The 13054-nt window shown below is 44.3% G+C and overlaps 2 long non-coding RNA genes across 2 annotated transcripts; both read right to left on the bottom strand.

The window, feature by feature from the left end:
- Window positions 1-339: 339 nt before the first annotated feature.
- Window positions 340-1858, bottom strand: LOC114698831. Its single transcript, XR_003735418.2, has 2 exons — window positions 1613-1858; window positions 340-415 (listed from the first exon to the last, which is right to left on the bottom strand). It is a non-coding gene; the product is annotated as an uncharacterized LOC114698831 (long non-coding RNA).
- Window positions 1859-4809: 2951 nt separating this feature from the next.
- On the bottom strand, window positions 4810-12521 carry LOC114698830. Its single transcript, XR_003735417.2, has 2 exons — window positions 12330-12521; window positions 4810-5847 (listed from the first exon to the last, which is right to left on the bottom strand). It is a non-coding gene; the product is annotated as an uncharacterized LOC114698830 (long non-coding RNA).
- Between the last annotated feature and the right edge of the window lie 533 nt (window positions 12522-13054).

Here is a 13054-nt window from a genome sequence, read left to right on the forward strand (position 1 = left end):
GTTTCATCACAGCAATAGCAATCATTAACTAAGACAACATGACAATAATTCTGTCATATTTTCCATAGAGAAATAATACAGACAATTTGATCTTTCCCTTAATTGCTTGGCTTTTTTTATTAATAGTTCATAAAACTGCTGTGATAATTCATTAGCAATGTAATGTCAAATTTGGGAAAATCTACCACCACACTTGCTTTATTATAAGGTGCAAGATTTGAAGACATTCTGCGTTTTCTTGCATAGAAGTCATTCTTGAAAATTTTGACAGGTCAGCATTTGCTAACAGCCCCTGGCGGCCTTTGGTGCACTGGTGTAATAAAAGTTTGCTGGTTTTTTAGTATTGGTATTTCCCATCAACTTAGCAGGAAATTTGAAAAGTTATGTTCTTGCTTCTGCAACATCTGATTCCTTTCTGAAAAGAAAAAAAAATGTGGGACATTCTAATTGTAGATGCTGCATTATCAAGTACATTCTTAGAAGGACAGAACTTCTGTTTCAAATTATCCGCTTAGTGTTTTACATGTTTGATGATTGGAGGGATTTTCCACCGATTAGCTCCTGAGTCTGGGCATTCAAGTCCTGGTTTATTCTCTGCAGCCCACACAGTCCTAGGGCTGGGGTCAATTTTATGTTGTGAATAAACCTCTGCCCGCCCTGCTTGGTGTCAGGGCACTGGGTGCATCCACACAGTGGGAGGTAGGACTATTTCTAGAAGCTACTCCTACACAAGGGTGGTTAACAATAGCTCTGTTGCTCTGGAGAGATGGAGAATGTATAAATTCATGTCCGTGAGCCCAAACTGCCACTGCCAGACATCCTGCCCAATTAGACACACCAAGTGCCAATAGATACAACACTGCCCAGCTCGAGGGAATGTGACAGAAGGTGGTGTGGGAAGAGACTGTGATGGTCTGTGCAGAGAGAGCAACAGATTTGAAGTTTCATTTGATTCTCAGAAATCACTCACTAGCCCTCCAAGCAGAGAAGCCCTTGTAGACTGAGATTTCCTCACATCTTCTGAAAAGCATGAAATGGGATAACAAAGACCATACCACATGCTAATCCCCAGACCATAATCTGGGACACAAGTTTTAAAAAACACATCTTTTGTTGCTACAAAGGTTGTCAGGACCAGGTGTGGAATCTCCCTCTTTTTTTCCATGAAGTATTTGGCACCCAAGTGATTGACTTATGAGCTATGGTAACTGGGATGGTTCTGGGTCAAGAAGAGCATTCTGTACCCTAAACCAGTCCATCAGAGTGTGGGTCACCCTCTCCTGTCCTTCCTCAAGTGCCCTGATGAAATGCCACAGCCTGAAGACATCTTGCTTCTGGCCCAGCTCAAGCTCACTATGAAACAGGGTGACAGCAAGCAACATGAACTGAGCTCCTACTGCACCCAATGAGCTGGGAAATGGCACACGACAGAACCTTAGTGTGAGCAGAGGCCCCATGAAAGTTATAGGAACTGTATCCTTGACATTACTCAGTCTAGGTTCCTTAGAGATCCATCCCTTGTTCCTGCAATGGGGCAGTTTTCCAGAAGAAGAAAAAAAAAAAAGACCATGTACTCCTCCTCTCTCTAGAAAGCGTAAGTGGAGCCAATTACCATCAGAGTCAAGTCCTATGACCTTCAGAAGATGCCCACAGGTCTTCTGTGTTGGACTTGGCCAGTAGCAGCAGCATCCCAGATCACAACCATCAGCCCCTGTGGGCCTCTGTAGTCAGGATTCTCCAGAGAAGCGGGACCAAAGGATAATTGACATTTGTCTTTCTATCTGTATCTTTACCTTGTATATCATCTCTGTGTCAATCCGTATCTATATACAGAGAGAGACTTTTGTAGTAACAACCACGGAACCCTTTTTACCTTCCTAAAACCCATGGCTCTGCAGTTTTGAGTCTGACGAGAGGAGGCAAACTCTTTGAAGATTTCCTTCTGTCTTGAGCTATCTGTGGAAACAGCTTTGGTGGTTTCCAATAGACAGGCTAACTGCGAGGGGGCAGGAAGACCAAAAGAGTAGATGAAGGAGAAGGAAGGAGAAGGAAGTAGAGGAAGGAGAAGGAAGACAGTCTGATCTAGCAATGAGGATGTGCTAACATTTGGAGTTGGGTGTGCAGGCTGCTGCCGCTTCTGACCTGCTAGAACCTTCTCAGAGCCATGCTGATGGGGCTCCCTGGACCTAGGGTGGGCACTCCCAAATGAGTGCCTCCCTTGTTGAGGTAACTAGAAGCTAGGGTCACCCTTCGCACAGGATCTACACTGCTTTCAATCACAGCCCTCCAGCTCTTCCCCTCACTCACAGCCCCAGTCTTCTATTGGCAGATTATGAAGGGACTCCTGTTTGCAAGGGAGCTTGGGAAATGTAGTCTATGAACTTGCAGGTTTAGCTATAGGCACTGTGTCTATACAGGGACTGTTGAAGCTACTGTTCCTAAAGATCTTAATAGTGTCTTGGTGGTTCTCTTTGCATCATTTTTATCAAGGCAGGAATAAAGTTTAAATAATTTAATATGTGGTTTTTCAGTTCATCATTGTTCTTGCTGCCCTAGGCAGCATTCTTTTATTTCTTCAGTGACAGGTTTTAAGGAATTTTATATATACCTACAATACTGTTAGAGTTTATATATAAAAATGACAAAAGGTAGACTACTGAATCTATTAGTCTGAGTTTATCAGATATCACTGGACTGGACATTGTTATATATATATACAATGGAGTTTTTATCTGAATCTGTCAAATGTTAATGGACTAGACATCATTAATGTAATTTTTGACTGTATATATTGTATATACTTATTGGATAGTGTTTCTTGTATTAGTTATAAGCTTTTTTAATTTTAGACAAAAAGAGAGAAAATGTGGTAGTATTGTGTTCTCCAAAATATTGTGTACCCTAATAAACTTATATGGGGTCAGAGACAGAACAGCCACAATATTAAACATAAAGGATAGGCAGTGGTAGCACACGCCTTTAATCCTAGCATTCCAGAGGCAGAAATCCATGTGTTCAAGGATACAGCCAGTCATGGTGACTCACGCCTTTAATCCCAGAAAGCGAGCCTTTAATCCCAGGGAGTGGTGGTAGAAAGCAGAAAGGTATATAAGGCGTGAGGACCAGAAACTAGAAGCATTTGGCTGGTTAAGCTTTCAGGCTTTGGAGCAACACAGTTCAGCTGAAATTAATTCTGGATGAGGACTCAGAGGCTTCCAGTCTGAGGAAACAGGATCAGCTGAGGAACTGGCAAGGTGAGATAGCTGTGGCTTGTTCTGTCTCTCTGATCTACCAGCTTTCACCCCAATAACTGGCCCAGGGTTTGATTTTATTAATAAGAACTTTTAAGATTCCTGCTACAGAGTTTTGTTTTGTTTTGAAGGGGACAATTCTTTTCTTAAAATAAGCTGATTTTTATTACCCTGGGTAATGTGAAGCTTAGGAAGGAAGGACCATGGCTGTCTTCCCTGTCTACTTCCGAGAAGCCCTGTTTAAGCCCTCTGTTTGACAGGCTTTTCACTTCCCATTTGGAACATCAAGTAAGTCTGATGTCTTAGATAGAACACCATCTTCTCTTCCTTTTCAATGAATTTATGGTGATTGTTAATCATATTCTACTTCTGTATCTATTCCCTGATGGGTGAGAAAGACATATTCAAGCTGGCTGAAGAATCATGGGCTTTTGGAGGTGACTAGTCCCTACCAGTTGGCCTCTGTTTTATCTTTACCTGAGAAAATTGACATGCAAACATGTGTGTGCCTTCACCTAAAGCAACACAGAGAGGCCGACCTGATTCTCCTGGCTAGATCCCATTGTTGCTGGTTGCTGTTCTCTGAGATTTTCATCTATCTAGATAGCCCTGTGGTGGCTTTCCCCATTTTCTCCATGTAGTCCATTACCCTAACTATAGATGAGAACATAAGGGGCAGAGAAATTCAATGGCCTGCCTGCCGAAGCCAGAGCAGCTGTTGCTGGAGACAGGCATCAAACCCAGGGCTACGCGTCCTCATATTAGAGCACCTGCCACACTATCAGGATGGTTCTTGTACCCAAGGTCCTTTGGTGGTGTCTGATCTCTAGATGATCAGGACAGGATCGTGGCAAAGTTGATGAACTCTAAGAGTGTGTGTGATACTCACATGCTAAAGCAGCAGGCTGTATGTGCTGGTGATACCCACATTCTAAAGCAGCAGGCTGTATGTTCTGGTGATACTCACATTCTAAAGCAACAGGCTGTATGTGCTGGTTCACAGTTGCGCTCACTGTGCCGCTGACGGAAATACTTTCACGTACCCAGCTACAGGATGTAGGTCTCCAGACATGAGCGCAAGGAGCTGTGAATCACTCAAAAATCCTCATCCGTGCTACAGGGAGTCAAGTCCGCAGAACTGAACAAGGTGTCTATTTCAAGGCCATTCTAAAGGCGTGACTCTGGGCTGGATTGCTCTACCAGTGCAACAGTTTGGCTTGATATTTTGGAGAGTAAAATACTCTGTATCCTTACATGGGTTTGTATTTTAGTTAGCATAGAAAAGAATGGTATTCTGGTTATCTCACTTTTATACAAATACAGCATTGTGTTTTCTAAACAGTCCTCCTCCAGTGCCTCCTCCCCTCCTCTCACTGGGCCTTTCCCTCCTCACAGCTGCTTTCATGTCACGTGAATGCATAAGGATTCTTAAAAATCCAGATTCCACATATAACCAAAACCATGTGCTATTTTGCTTTTCCCATCATCCTCTTGTTCAAGCCCCCACTTCCAGTATCGTTAATGTCCACAAACCAAGAAAAAAAAAAAAAGGCCAGTGTATTTTTTCAATCTCCTATTTATTTTTGAAGGCTAGTTTTTATACCCGTACATTTTGAGAGCAATGGTTAAAAGAGGAGCAAGCATTTCGTGCTGTTACCTCACTCCAGGGCCAAGAGAGAGAAGCAAGCAAGGTCACCACTTTGGTTGCATGTTTTAGGATTCCCTTAATCAATCAAAAATACTAATCTTGGGCTAGAGAGATGGCTCAGAAGTTCAAGTGCTTGCCCCCAACGCAAGGGGACCAGTGTTCGGAACCCCAGGACTCATGTAAATTCCAGGTGAGTATAACAGCCCTCCTGTAATTCCAGCTTGGGGAGGCAGAGACAGGATCCTGGAGCAAGCTGTCTGCAGAGACTACTAGCCTTATTGGTCGTCAGGATCTGTTAAAGATAGACCCTGTGGCTCTTCTGTCTGCCACTAATGTAGGATTTGGTCTGGGTAATCTGAGAAAGGGTCCTTGATTTCTTTTAGAATCAAAGGGGCCTGTTTCCACCATGACAAATTTTCTCTTACATGATAAGTGGGAGATTCTAGCAGAACAGAAGCCTTTCAGAGGTGGAGGGCAAACTTTCAGAGAGTTACTGTGACTGGATGTTTGTTCCCTCCAATGACTTAGCTGTCACTTCCTTTGGGGAAACACACTTGTGCTTATTTAATTGAAAATATTCTACATGAGCAAGCTAACAAGAATAATAGCCAACAGCTTTCACAATCGCTTTATTCCTTTTCTTCAAATTCCGGTGGACTCTGACCATAATTTTCAAGTCCGTTCAGAATTCTGGAGGGCCACAGGCAGACAGGACTCCTTGTCAACACACATCTGGGTGTTTGTGGTCCTTGGTGAGTGTGAATAACTGCAGTGAATGAGGCAGAGGTGAGCTGTTTGATGAGCTTCTCACAATCTTGGTTAACAGAGGGAATCGGGAACTGGATAGCCATTCTAAGCAGCTGCTGGAGCTGGGTTGAGTGACCTCAGATGACATCTTCCCATCACTCTCTCTAACAGACAATGGTTTTCAAAGCTGCTGACTTCACACTGGAATAGAAAGGGTGAGCTGTTTCCAAGGGAAGCTAGGGGAGGAAGAATAGTCTAGAATGGACCACAAATCTAGTCATGTAGAATCACTTTGGGTTTGCCAGCCCTTGAAGCACTGAAGGGACATTTTTGTCCTCAGAGCCGTAGGGCACCACTAAACACAGATGCAGCAAACCAAACTGCTATTCTCATAGTACCCTGGACAAAGGGTCAGAGTTTCTCGGTCTGGATTCCAGAAAGCAACACCTCATCAAGGCTTCACAGAAGCCCTGGGGACAGTCAGGCATCCAGACATTCATTCTGTCCATCTGTCTGAATGCCCTTCCTTCCTTCCTTCCTTCCTTCCTTCCTTCCTTCCTTCCTTCCTTCCTTCCTTCCTCCCTTCCTTCCTTCCTTCTTCCTGTCTCTGTCTCTCTGTCTCTGTCTGTCTGTCTCTGTCTCCCCCCCCTTCCATGTTAGCTCTCCACATGCTTAGTTGTGACACCTGGATAAGCATTTAATGCACATGTGTTTCTGCAACACAACATTTAACGAGACCCACACAGACTTTTTGAGAGCTTTAGAACAGATCAAAAGACGAAGCAGACATCCCCAGGCAGGGGGTAAGGATCAGTCCTTGGGGAGAGCTCACATCCAGACCTAGAAGGATCTTTGCCTCGAAGGATCTTTAATGGCCCAGGAAATGTCTTCCATGCTAGAGAGAGCAGCTATCCCTTCTGCTGAAATGTAGGACAGCCTGCCAATTCAAACTCGGATTTAAAAAAAAAAGTTTTCTTTTGTACTGGCAGCCCCGGCTTCCTGCGATGCTATTTCTCACTCTACGCCCTCAGCCAGCTTGTTTCCACGCCATAATATTCAGCTCAAGCCTCACCTGGGGGGAAGCTCATCCTTCAGAACAAGTGGCTCTGCTTCTGGGCTCTCCAGAACTCTCCTCGAGCTCTTCCAGATAGAATTGTAAGAGGCTCTGCCTATTGATTTCCCCATCCAGCTCAGTACCTGAAAGGCGTTCTCCCCAGAGATGACCAACTGATTAAATCAGGGGGATGAATGAATAATGGAGAAGTTATTCTCTGCACTCAAATGTCTGGTAGATGGGATGATTCCGTGACTGCCTCGCCGGCTCCTTTACATTTTTGCAGTAAAACCATCAGAAGAGAGCCAATTGCTAGGATTTGCAAATCCTCCCCAGTTTTGGGGTCAGAACCACGGAATACATCTGAAATAACAGCTATAATGTCACACACCTGGCTGCTTAGTGGAATTTTGGTGTGAATAAACTTCTTCCGGGTTCTCACATTATGGAGCCATGAGTGGGTGTGACTTTCCCCGGGGAGACGTAAACAAAAGTCTATTTCCCTGAACGCTGACAGCAAACCAAAGAAATGAGCACACCTAATTACTCTGATGGACCAATGAGACCACAGGAGCTACACACCGGTGTGCTGATGATTCCTAGACAGTTGTTATGGAAAAGCCCCACCCAGCAAAGGGGACTCTGGAGCTCTGGCCGCCCTTGGCCTTCCTGCCTCAGTTTCCCAAGGGTTTGGACTTCAACCATGTCCCACTATACTCAGCTTTTTTTTTTTTTTTAATTTCTGGTATCCATTTTTAATGTTCTTTATTCTTTTGTTCTTGGTGTCTGTCTGGTAGCCATTTTTAATGCTCTGTCTTCTTTCGTTGTTGCTGTATAAATTACACTTTGTGTATGTGTGTGTGTGTGTGTGTGTGTGTGTGTGTGTGTGCATGTGTATAGCTACAATGGTACTCTTTAAGATATATTTATTTTTAATTGTATGTATATGAGGAATTGGCCTGGGTGTATGACTGTGCCCCGCATGCATGCCTGATACCTGCAGAGGTAAGAACAGGGGGTCAGAGGTCCTGGAACTGGAGTTATGGATGGCTTTGAACCGCCATGCCTGTGCTGGGAACCAAACCCAGATCCTCTGTAAGACCCACATCAGCTCTTAACTGCTGGGCCATCTCTCCAGGCCCTGACAACTGTATCCTTTAGCCTGTAGGTACCCCACAGTCCAATCTCCTGCCTGTTTCCTGGTCTAGCCTCTGACTCTTCCACTTGCCATAGTGGGAGACACCAGAAGGGCAGCTTGTCATTAAGTCCTTCAATACCAAACATCTAAGACATGACCTGCAAACCTCTGCCCAGGGGCCTCCTGCGGGATGCATTGTGATGGATCTGTGGCCTGCAATCTACAGCCAGCCAAGCTCTGTGGAACCTTTGTGCATGAAAAGGTAAAACACAGGTACTGATCCCCGAGGGTGTGGCTACATGGACGCCTGTTTCTGCCAGTGAGAGACGGTGGTGGTGGTGTTTTTCTTATTTAGAAAATTCAATTGAATCCTCGGGAGCCTTTCTCTCCTCTCTCCACTGGACTATCCCCTGTTCCTCTCCTCTGAGACTTAATCACATTTCCCAGACCTGGCTTCTCTGCATCCGTCACTATGGTGATCATCTTTTTCTCAGCTTAGCAGTACGTCAACTGTGACGGCGTTCGCTCTGTTGGCCCTTCAGAGGCACAGCTGGGCAGGTCCTGCCCTGAGCTCACATCTCACACAAGTGAGGAGCTATCTACCAGGGAAGCCAAAAGGAAGGGGTTGTGGGCAAACATGTCCAAGGTCAGGTGTCAGGTTCCTGTCCATGGGTTGCCCACAACTAATACCACCCTTGCACCCCCGTATAAACTCACTCTTCACCCCAGGAATGAACTTCTAGGAGACAGCAGGTGGAACAGATGTCTCCCCGTGGGAGATATTTCCATGGAGTTCCCCATGAAAAACACAGCTAGCTGCTCATCTTCCCCTTGTAGCTGTCTCTAAGTTCTCCTGAGCAGCCAAAGGAGAATTCCTCCTGGACAGTCCCAATGTCCTACGTCCATGGTTTTCAGTTACTCTTGATAGGCTCCCATCCAGACTACTGAGCTGAGGACTGGCCTCCAGGCTTGTGCTTTTGTTCTTTAACTCCAGCCCTAGGTTTGGAACAAGGTTAACCACCTGAAACAACAGAATTCGCCTAATCTGAAGTGATCTATTTTCCCGGTAAAGACTGCTCTCTGTTATTTTTATTTTCAAAGGGAGTTAACATATAACATGGGTGTTAGCATGTCTCTGCCTCCCTGAATGGGTCTGTTTGTCTCCACTTCCTTCTCTGTTACACTGCTAAGCCTTGCCTTCCTCTGGGTTCAGGGCATTTTCAGTATTAATGAGGACCAAAGGCCTCTGTATTTTGAAACTGCCTCTCTAACGTTCACCCCCATAAACAGTTTCTTAAAGCATTTAGTAACTTGGGAAGTGAGCAGAACTGTGACACCTGGGTGTGATGGCAGTTTATAAAATTCCTATATGAAGAAGGGTATGGGTGAGTAGGCAGTTTGTATTCAGCACCTCGGAAAATGTACAGAGCATGGGTGCTTCTCACAACGGTCAGCAACAGCAGGACCAGGGACTTGGACAGATGCAAATTTCTGGGTCCTCCTCTGAATCTGTTGCACTGAAAATTCACTGGCGATTACTGAGCGAGTCTCGGGAGAAAGCTTCTCGAGAAAGCCTACCCAAGCGTGGAGAGCCGAGTCTGGTCCACATAAAAAGCATCCATGTAAAAAGTCACATGCAGTGTGATCTCATAATCTCCTCCAGAAAGGTGGAGACGGGGATCTCCGAGGTTTATGGGCCAGCCAGTCCTGCTAATCCACTAACCCCAGGTCCCAAGGACAGATGCTATCTCAAAAAACAAGGTAGAAGACATCAAGGAATGATACCTGAAGGTGGCTTCTGGATTCTGTTCACATGCACATGTGCATCTCCTTAAAGGAACACCACACACACATGCGCATGCATGCATGCCTGTGCTCGCACGCATGCGTGCGCATGCACGCGCGCGCGCGCGCACACACACACACAATATAAAAGGGAAATGCCACTTTCCATGTCTTACAATCTACAAGGCTATGCAACTCACACCCATGACACATGCATAAACTTGATAAAAAAAAAATTGTTCCAGGTTGTTAACATCAGAGAAACTGAGTCACTGACATTTCCACCTTCAGACACATTTATAGGACAGATAATTTTTAATGGAGACATGTCAATAATGTTAAGTCCATGCGAGTTTGTACAGTAGGTCCCTCAGGGAACTCAACACTCCACAGATGGCCTGACTGTAAGAAAATCTCGCTGGAAAAGCAAAGCTAAGCTGAGAACATCTTGTGGCCCGACAGAGGAGATCCATCTTCGTCTAGAATAATCTTTCCCATATTATCTCTGCATTTAGGATTGTATTCCTGGTAAATCATTCATAGGAAATCATCCGTGTAAAATTTTCTGTCACAATAACCTTGATGTGTTAAATTTACAAAGTTAAAGGCTTCTGAGATGAAAATCTCATTTTTTAAAAAATTCTTTAAAATGCTTAGGTTTTAAAATACCATGAAAATATAAAATCCGGATAAGTCAGATGAAATATGTATAAGGCTTGGAAAATTGAATTTTTAAAACCATAATCCTTGACAATTACATTTTGCTCTCCTAGAGTTGTCTAAATTTTTTCTCTGCTTATATCCCTTTGTCTCTTTCAGAAATTAATCCTGTATGCCATAGGACCATTACATCGTCTGCCAATTTTAATACATCAATTTACATGGTTTATCTTAACTGCTACCTGTGATTTATTTTAAATGTGGAAACCCTTAATCTTTCCTCCTCAGTCCATCCTTCCTCTTCTTCTCTTTCTTTCCATGCAAGTCTTAAGGTGTTATTACAAAGTTCTTACTACATTTATCTTTTATCTGCAAGATCTTACTGTATTGAATTTTTATATTTGTTTTGAATTCTTCTGACATTTCATTTTTAAAGATTTCAAAATAAATAGCAGTTATATTGTTCGGTTTCTAATAACATATTGTCTATTATTTCAACTGAATTAAAACATAGTCTCAGACCTAGGGTATATTATTATATTCAGATAGGTTTTTCTGTAGGAATATTTAGTTTTATTTTAATTGTTGTGTGTGCATGTGAATGGAGGTGCTCACAGAGGCCAGGAGACCTCAGATCCCTTGGAGCTGGAGATGAAGATGTGGTGTGCCACTCAATGTGGGTACTCAGAACTCAAGTCCTCTACAGGGCAGCAAATGCTGTTAAACCCAGAACTGTCCCTTCAGCCTGGCTTTTCAGCTGGCCTTGAATTCATTCCTACCCAGGGATGGAGACATTTTATGTGTATTTCACAAGCATACTACAAGCACAATGACTTCCTTCTCTACTTCTGTCAGGGTTTAACTAGATCTTTTTCATTATTCCATCTGAACCTTAAATTTTTACAGAGAACCTTGTGAATTCTCTCCACCGCCACTTTCGAATTGGAATTCTGTGAAATGGTGCTTTTTGAAGTCAGAATCCATATGACCTCAAGGCTTCTCATTTGATAATTGTGTTGTTTGCTTCTGTTGTTCCACGTATTTTCCTCACATATCTCTTGTCTCACATATCTCATGTATATTTCATGTGAAACTAATGCTTTGGTGTGGGGAGTTATACATGTGTGAATGCGTGTGTGTGTGTGTGTGTGTGTGTGTGTGTGTGTGTGCCCAGAGTGGGGGTGGGTATGGGGTCAAGAGCCTACTATCACTCTCCACCCTGTTCTTGGAGGCAGTGAACCTGAAGCTACCATTCTGCTGGGTTGCTTGGCCAGTGACTTCCCGGAATCTACCCATCTCTATCTTCCAGTGGTGGGGTTATAAGCATTACAGTCTTGTCTGGCTTTTAAATCAATATTGGGGATGTGAACTCGGATCCTCTTGCTTTGCAAGTGCTCTTACCTGCTGAGCCATTTCTCTAGCTTCTTGAATCTCGTTCTTCAATATTTGATAGTTTGGCGCGATTTTTTGAGGGAAACTCTTGCCATTCCTAAGACCAGCACTGAGGAAATCGGTCAGCGAGGACTTTGAAACGTCGTCAATCCGTTCCCCTCAGGAGTCCAGTTACTCGCACCGGTAGAGGCTTTGCCTTTTATTCGGACTCTTGGGATTTGAGTCGAAACAGTGTGAGCGTCTCTGTTTCTCGCTTGCTTTTCCGTTACATGTCCTAACCCTCACCATGCTCTTTTCCTGCATTTGCAATTCACCCTGAGATTTCCGCAACTCTTACGTTCCGCCTAGCACCTTTTCATGACCTACCTGTATGGAACCTGGATTTTTATTTCTCAATTCCGATAACGTACTTTGCTTTCTCAGTATTCTGTGACAACGTCACACATGCATATAAAACATTCTGACCACACCCCTCCTTCCACCCTCTCTACCCTCCAACGGTCCCAGCTGCCCTTCCTCTCACTCCGTGCCCGCCCCCAGTTTCATCTCCTTTTTGTTTTATTTTGTTTCTGTTTCGTGACCCCCTTGGGTCTCCCTGGAGCTGCTCACACGGTCTTGGGTGGGAGGTTATCCACCGGAGCGTGAGGAACTTACCAGTGGCTACAAGGACTTCCTCTCTCTCTCAGCAGCCTTCAACGGCCATTAGCTCCCCTGGGTCGGGTGGGGAATGGTCCCACGGGCCTGTCCCTCACCCATGACTGAATGCCGGAGGGCTCAGTCTGGTGAGGTCACTGCGGTTGCTGTGCATTAGTGAATGCCATGGTTGTCATGCTTCTAAAGATAGTTGATGTTCCTGGGATTTAATCATCTCTGGATTCTTAGAACCAAGGCTCTGTCTCATGGTTTCAGAGTGTAGGTATGAGGAGATGCTACTTGGGAGTTCTGAAAGCCTGAAAACTTACTACTGTGTGTGCTTTTATGCCGGCTGTGTGGATTTTAATTTCTATGTTTGTGGGGAGAGTGTGTTCTTGCGATTTCTCCAGTCCCCTGTTTTTCGGATATGTTGTAATACTTGAATGTCTTCTTAAAGTAGGCATCTCTTTTTCCTTGTCAGTGGAGACTAAAGGCATGCCTTTTCAAGACAGGATATACATTTTATAAACCAGGAAAACCCCTTCCCCAATCGGATCTATGGGATTTCTACATCTTGCCAGAGTGTCCCTCCAAACTTCCACTCAGGCAAGGCACTGCCCATTTTTTGTTTCTTCCTTCCTCCCCTCCCTCCCTCCTCCCTCTGCCCCTCTCCCCTTTCTTTTTGAGACAGGGTTTCTCTGTATAACAGCCCTGGCTGTTCTGGAACTCATGCTGTAAACCAGGCT

The sequence above is a fragment of the Peromyscus leucopus genome, chromosome 22 (assembly GCF_004664715.2).
Source record: "Peromyscus leucopus breed LL Stock chromosome 22, UCI_PerLeu_2.1, whole genome shotgun sequence".
Lineage (NCBI taxonomy): Eukaryota > Metazoa > Chordata > Mammalia > Rodentia > Cricetidae > Peromyscus > Peromyscus leucopus.